Source organism: Carassius carassius, chromosome 34, assembly GCF_963082965.1.
Source record: "Carassius carassius chromosome 34, fCarCar2.1, whole genome shotgun sequence".
Lineage (NCBI taxonomy): Eukaryota > Metazoa > Chordata > Actinopteri > Cypriniformes > Cyprinidae > Carassius > Carassius carassius.
The window spans coordinates 26,399,702-26,407,560 of NC_081788.1; the positions used below are offsets into that span (position 1 = coordinate 26,399,702).

A 7,859-nucleotide genomic window follows, 5' to 3' on the forward strand; every position below is an offset into this window, starting at 1 on the left:
TTGGGGATCACAAATCATTTGAATCAGTTCAGGAGTTCGGAGCGGGTTCGCGAATCATTTGTTCGTGGATGTTTCGACGTGGAAAGCAGTTCGGAATGGAAATATTGATATTTTATTTGTTAACAACATACTTTTTGTACCTTAAATCAGTAAATGTTATGAAATTAGAGAACTAAGCCAATAGAGTTCAGAGCGTGATTCGTTTGAGTCAGTTTGGGAGTTCAAAGTGGGTTTGCAAATCATTTGAGTCATTATGGGAGTTCGGAGTATGGATCGTGAATCATTTGAACCAGTTTGGGAGTTCGGAGTGGGATCGCAAATCATTTGAGTCTGTTCGGGAGTTCGGAGCGGCTTCGCGGATCATTTGAATCAGTTCGGGAGTTCGTAGCGGGATCGCGAATCATTTGAGTCAGTTCGGGAGTTCATAGCAGGTTCGCAAGTCATTTTCGTCTGTTCGGGAGTTCAAAGCGGGTTCGCGAATCATTTCAATCAGTTCGGGAGTTCGTAGCGGGATCGCGAATCATTTGAGTCAGTTTGGGGAACGCGAATCATTTGAGTCAGTTTGGGAGTTCGGACCGGGATCGTGAATCATTTGAATCAATTCGAGAGTTCGGAGCGGGTTCACGAATCATTTGAGTCAGTTCGGGAGTTTGGAGCGGGATAGCGAATTATTTGAATCAGTTCGGGAGTTCGTAGCGGGTTCGCGAATCATTTGAGTCAGTTCGGGAGTTCAAAGCGGGTTCGCGAATCATTTGTGTCAGTTTGGGGATCACAAATCATTTGAATCAGTTCAGGAGTTCGGAGCGGGTTCGCGAATCATTTGTTCGTGGATGTTTCGACGTGGAAAGCAGTTCGGAATGGAAATATTGATATTTTATTTGTTAACAACATACTTTTTGTACCTTAAATCAGTAAATGTTATGAAATTAGAGAACTAAGCCAATAGAGTTCAGAGCGTGATTCGTTTGAGTCAGTTTGGGAGTTCAAAGTGGGTTTGCAAATCATTTGAGTCATTATGGGAGTTCGGAGTATGGATCGTGAATCATTTGAACCAGTTTGGGAGTTCGGAGTGGGATCGCAAATCATTTGAGTCTGTTCGGGAGTTCGGAGCGGCTTCGCGGATCGTTTGAATCAGTTCGGGAGTTCGTAGCGGGATCGCGAATCATTTGAGTCAGTTTGGGGATCACGAATCATTTTCGTCTGTTCGGGAGTTCAAAGCGGGTTCGCGAATCATTTGCATTACCAAACTGCAGGGAGTATTAACCATAATCTGTTGTGATCCGACCACCTCAGAGAAAACCAGCGTTGAGCTGCTGCAAGAGCTTTTGAAGCACAGCATCTGTGATCAAAGAGTTGTCGTGTGTTCTGATTGGTGGATGATGATGATGATGATGATGAGTGGATAAAGACTAGAGCAATCAAATAGTGAGAGAGTGATCTGCTCAGCTGGTTATGTTCTTGGATGTTTCGACGTGGAAAGCAGTTCGGAGTGGAAATATTCATATTTTATTTGTTAACAACATACTTTTCGTACCTTAATTTCAGTAAATGTTATGAAATTAGAGAACTAAGCCGCTGGCAGTGGCATTTGATTTGGATGGGAACTTCATTGGGATCACGAATCATTTGAGTCAGTTCGGGAGTTCGGTGCGTTTTCGCGAATCATTTGAGTCAGTTTGGGGATCGCAAATCATTTGAATCAGTTCGGGAGTTCGTAGCGGGTTCGCGAATCATTTGAGTCAGTTTGGGAGTTCGACACGGGATCACGAATCATTTGAGTCAGTTCGGGAGTTCAAAGCGGGTTCGCGAATCATTTGAGTCAGTTTGGGGATCGCGAATCATTTGAGTCTGTTCGGGAGTTCGTAACGGGTTCGCGAATCATTTGAGTCAGTTCGGGAGTTCAAAACGGGTTCGCGAATCATTTGAGCCAGTTTGGGGATCGCAAATCATTTGAATCAGTTCGGGAGTTCGTAGTGGGATCGCGAATCATTTGAGTCAGTTTGGGAGTTCGATACGGGATCACGAATCTTTTGAGTCAGTTTGGGAGTTCGGACCGGGATCGCGAATCATTTGGGTCAGTTTGGGAGTTCGATACGGGATCACGAATCATTTGAGTCAGTTTGGGAGTTCGGACCAGGATCGCGAATCATTTGAGTCAGTTTGGGAGTTCAAAGCTGGTTTGTAAATCATTTGAGTAATTTTGGGAGTTCGGAGTATGGAGCGTGAATCATTCCCAGATAGCAAGCAGACGTTGATTCAACGTCGAATTTTGGTTGTAAAGGTCAGTATCGGTCGTCGATCAAATTTCGATGTTGAATCAACGTTCACTATTTGGTCGGAACATCAGAACGATATTTAGTGGAAAATAAAGCATCAATTCTCGAAAAATCATCAATAGTCGAAATCACGTTGACTCATCAACCGACACAGCCGACGCATCTGATCGAAATCATAAAGTCGCATCTATGTTGAAACTTGAACAGAAGAATCGGAGATCTGCGAGTGCACTCTCAGAGAAAGAAAAAGAGTAACTAAATTTATTTTTCTTCATTATTTTATATAGCCTCGTGGGTTGTCCGTCTGCCACTGGATATTATAGGCTTAGTTACTTAAAGTCTGAAGTGGAATTTTTTTTAATTTTTTTTTTATGAAACAAGCGGTGAGAAATCAAATAAAGAGTGCAAGTGTTAGAGGGTCAAGTCAACTATTAGGTCTCATAGTATACACACACACACGCAGATTTTGTAATGAGCTAATCGGGGGTTGAGTGTTTCTGTAAATTCTGCGTGTTTTAATGAGCGCGCGCTGAACACGAGAGCTTTCCTTCAGATTTAAACACTGGAGCGAAGGTAGTTGCCATGGGAACGGGGCGATCGACAACACTGGCCAGTTGCACGCTCCGTGTCTCGCTGCTGTTTTCACTGATTTCGGTAAGTTTAGTCAATTAGAAATTTCACAAATATCATATGCCCCTGTGCCTGACATCTCTCTTGCTTGTATTTGACCCGCATCTGTTGAATTTACTTCATAGAAATGGTTTAGTGTTTTCGAACAAGTCAGTGAGCATCTTAACCGTTATCAGAGGAGGTAACGTATGTTAACTCCATAGACTGAGCATTTATGAAGATTTTGGGATTTTAATAACACATTTATGTGTAGATGAGAGGCATTGACAGTTCTGTAAAAGATTTGCTGGTCATTTTTCAATGGATGATTGAAAATAGGCTTTTTTATATAACCTAAATATACACTAACGTTACCGTTACTCAGTGACTTCATTACATCAGCGTCACAGTTCAAACGCATTTTGATCTCGTCTAATGATAAACAAATATGGATAAAAACTGGTCAGGATATTTATTAAATACATATTCTTTCTCTTTTCTACATTTCTAATAGCTTGTTTTCTTGTGATAAAACTGTCATTGTATACTGAATATTGTTGGCTCTGTGACAGATTACTTGTTATATTTCTAGATTCCTCTAGTGCTTGATGCCTTCTGTATCCCATGATGAGCAAACCTCCTGTCCAACAACATCTCCAAGGCACACTGAACCATATGACTAGCAGGTTAACCCCAAACATACACTAATGCTATCCTTACCAATTTCTGAAATATTACAATTTAAAATAGCAGTTTTCGGTGAAATGTAATTTATTTCTGTGATGTGCAGCTGTATTTTCAGCATCATTACTCCAGTCTTCAGTGTCACATGATCTTCAGAAATCATTCTAATATGATGATTTACAGCTCAGAAACATTTCTGATTATTAACAATGTTGAAAACAGTTGTGCTGCTCAATATATGAATGTATATATATATATATATATAGAGAGAGAGAGAGAGAGAGAGAGAGAGGGAGAGAGAGAGAGAGAGTCTTCTTGACACTAACTTTTGATTAATTTAATGTGTCCTTGCTGAATAAAAATAAGAATTTATTTTTAAAAATGTAGTGTACATTACCATTTAGAAGTTTGGGGTCTATATAACAATAAGCTTTAAAATAAATAAATAAACTCTATGCTGTTATAAACGGTTTACACAAAAATATAAAACAGAGCTGTTTTTTTAACATTCATATTTATCAGAAGTGTTTCTTTGGCAAAAAGTAGCATATTGATTTCTGTAGGATCATATGATGCTAAAGACTGAAGTAATGATGCTGAAAAATCAGCTTTGATCTAAGCAATCAACTGACCTTTCGCAAAAAAATTCCCCCTCCTTAAATGCTGTTGCTATGTCTGACAAGCCATGCTGCTCTCACAGTACACACCTTGTTCTCACACAGTGAAAAATACATCGTGGGCCAAAGAGGAAACTGACAACACACTGACAGAAGAAGACAGAGAAGGTCACTTCTGGTATGAAACAAGTTTTCAGCTTTCAAATTTGGCCCACTTTTTTTTTTTTAAGAAATTCAAACAATAAATACTGTTTTGTGTTGTTTTAATGTGTTACAGATCGCTGTAGTGCCTCAGTTCAAGCAGCACACATGAACGAACCGATTGATTCATATTTAATTGAAGCACAAATTAAAAGATGTCACACGTCTTTATACAACATTTTTCAAGTTTAAGTCCACCGAAGTTAATCTACTCTCCTGTCTACTGTATTTTCTGCGCCATAAGGCGCACCGGATTATAAGGCGCAGTCTCAAAACAGTGAGTTTAGTTGAACTTTATTCTACTATTTAACAATACACTCACATTATTTTTTAATCAATCTTCTCCCACAGATCCATCAATGTCCTCATCTTCTGTGTCTGAATTGAACAACTGAGCAACAGCTTTAGAACAGCTTTCTTCATCAAAATGCCAGGTTCCCTCTCATCATGGTTGATGGCTGCCAGTGTACGTAGTGTACGTATTACGTCCCTGTGTCAGCGGGAAATGGTCCAACAGTCAGGTAAACGGAGCGCTTACCAAAGTCGCACAACAACATTTTTACAGATTTTGGAACTCAGTGCACACATAAGACGCACCGGATTATCAGGTGCATGCCTGATTTTTGAGAAAATGAAAGGCTCTTAGATGCACCTTATATTGTGGAAAATATGATAATTTGTTGGCGTTATGATAGGTCAGATCACCTGTCAATCAAGCTCACTGTGAATGTTCAATGACATTTTAACATGTATTCACAAAGAAAACATCTCATAATGTTTCACTTCTGTTAAATGTGATTAAATAAATCATCTTTTGTGTGAAATATGAACAGCTATGCTAATCTTTCTCCTTTTGTTTTCCTGTTTCTCCAGCCTCGCGTGTGGAGACTTCAGAAGATGCCAGACCTCACAAAGATTTCAGATGATGGAAACTATAGATGAACATGCAAAGCTGCTAAATAATCCTTATATTGTAATAATTGCCCTAAAAGGTAAGTTTGCAGGCTGATTTAAGGTGTTCTCCTACATTTTCTGTTTGTACTCCTATGTATTTATGATACAAATGTAAATGACTGTAAATGAACATAAAAAGCTGTTGCATGCCTTTCTCATAAGCACTCATCTGTTAGCAATGCTAATTTTATTTAACAATGTTATTACTGAGATCATAAAAAAAGTAATTGTGACGAGTGGGGTGGGGCCGAGAGCCGTGGGAACGGAGCGAAGCCGGTGGAGTGTTTGGGAAATGAGTAGGGATGGGTATCGAAAACCGGTTCCATTTTAGAATCGGGTATTGGATAAGATGCGTGCATTTCGATTCTGCTTAACGATTCCTGCGATTGAATTCCAATTTGATTAAAAACGATTAAGTGCAGGAACGGAAAGAATTTGCGCCCTGTTTGTGTGCAGCGTGCATGAAGTGCAAGCTCGTGCACAGAGAGCAGCAGTCGCGCTGTGGGTTCCGGGTTTGTGTCCGTTCTTGGACTGTTCCGTGTATTTCCACTGTAGTAAAGGTTGTTCAGAGTCGAAACTGACTTCTTTCATATTTGTCGACCAATATACAGAAAACTACATCAGTATATCATCATAAACACAGCCGTTTTTGTCTTACATGAACGTGAACAGATGAGAAAGAAAACACACATGTTCAGTGTTTTTGCTTAAAGAGACAAAAGCCTAATAATCGCGTTGCCTGTCATTAATGTTAATCAAAGAACAAAAGAAAACCATTCACTGATCTTGACTGAATGTATTTAATAACTTTAATTGATGAATCTTTATTTTATTTATAAAAAGAAAACTATGCAGTGTTTTTAAACTTTTAATTACGGTTTCTGTACCTGAATTTTTTTTAGTTGTATTTATTTATGATATTGCTTATTGATTTGTTTGTTCCTATCTTAGTACTGACTGTTTACTTGTCTTTAACACTTTATTATTTGAAATTTATATTAATCTAGTTGTTTTTGCTATGGTATTTTTTTTTAAAGCACAGGCAAAATTCCTCTTGCAGTTTTTTTCAGGCTGCTGATTTTTGCTCATGTTATTCGGCTGCAACAGAATGCTATGTATAAAGACAGAATACATGTTTGACATCTAAATGTTTGACTTAATTTTTTTTTTATTGGATTTTTTATCTTATTGGAAACTAAACTAGGAATCGATAAGAATCAGAATCAATAAGCAGAATCGGAATTGATAAAATTCAAATGATACCCAACCCTAGAAATGAGGGACACCTGCTCCACTCACCGGTCTCGAGTCCCACGGAGGAGATCGGAGGGATACAAAAGAGGAGCGATGACAGTGAAAGATGAGAGAGGACCAGGCCTGGACTTTATCTTGTGTTTGTGCGCGACAGACGTCTGCGAGGGGCTGGCGCGATGTTTTGTCTTTATTTTATTATTAAAGCTCTGTTTGATTGTCCGCCGGTTCCCACCTCCCCCTTTCTGAGATTGTGAAGTTTGTATGCCGTTACAGTAATATTGTGATTTATTAAATGATCCTCTACGAAAATACAGTTTCACTGTGTTATCGATGTACTTTCAGGGAGGAACTTGTCAGCAAATCTACTTCACAGCACATCAGTGAAAGCAGTTGACAGTTACAGACGTGTGTTGGATCAGGGTCAGATCTGAATTCTGCAGGTAGGTAGATCTCCAGGAACAGGATTGTACAGACCTGTTATATTGGTAATGTATGATGGATTTTGTTTTTATTGCAGGTTTCCTGGGATGACCGTTGAAGAGATCAGCACATCAGATGTTGGCCTGGACAGCTGTACCTACAGTACACCACACTGACTTCTTGGCATGGATAGCTGACTACTACTATTATGTTCTGTGAAGGTAATATTGAAGCAAACCTGAGCACCTGTGACAGTGGAATAGTTGTAATGAATAGTCACACATGCATATTTGTAAATTTAAAGTCACAGATACATTTTTTTGTACTAACAATATATGTTTTTTTTTAACTAATTCTCTCCAGCAAACACGACAGTTACACCATTTCATATTCTGAGGTGCACAAATCCTATTCTACAAATAAGAGAACAACAGTATACAAGTGCTCAGTTTAGCCCCTTTCACACTGAGATTCTAGATAATACACAGGTAATGTGTCCTGGCAATTGTACCCGGATCGTTAGATTTTGGTTCATTCACACTGCCAGTGATTTTACGGAATCTTTTTGTGCGTACACACAACCCATAAAGATCCTATAAAGACACATGACATTACGATGTGACGTGTTTTGTTTCACTTAAGCTTCAGAACGGATAGTGAGGAACTAACTGATCTCTGCTTCATTACAGTTTGCACATATTTTTTCGTCACAAACATTGATCTGCCTTTTTTTTGGGACCACCGTGAATTGTGAAAGGGTCTTTAGTCTAGCACACTACACATAAGTTATTTATTTACTATTATTATTATTTTATTTTTTATAAATTAGAGCAAATTGAATGGA

At 38.9% G+C, this 7,859-nt stretch overlaps 2 long non-coding RNA genes across 3 annotated transcripts; both read left to right on the forward strand.

Annotated features, from left to right (window-relative positions):
• Positions 1–3,497: 3,497 nt before the first annotated feature.
• Positions 3,498–4,782, forward strand: LOC132115252 (uncharacterized). The gene is made up of 3 exons (XR_009425458.1): positions 3,498–3,571; positions 4,292–4,364; positions 4,464–4,782. It is a non-coding gene; the product is annotated as an uncharacterized LOC132115252 (long non-coding RNA).
• Positions 4,783–4,811: 29 nt separating this feature from the next.
• Positions 4,812–7,561, forward strand: LOC132115251 (uncharacterized). Of its 2 annotated transcripts, XR_009425456.1 has the most exons (4): positions 4,812–4,908; positions 5,261–5,379; positions 6,938–7,035; positions 7,113–7,561. It is a non-coding gene; the product is annotated as an uncharacterized LOC132115251 (long non-coding RNA). The 2 variants fall into 2 exon arrangements; XR_009425457.1 differs by having other exon boundaries at positions 6,938–7,561.
• Positions 7,562–7,859: the final 298 nt, after the last annotated feature.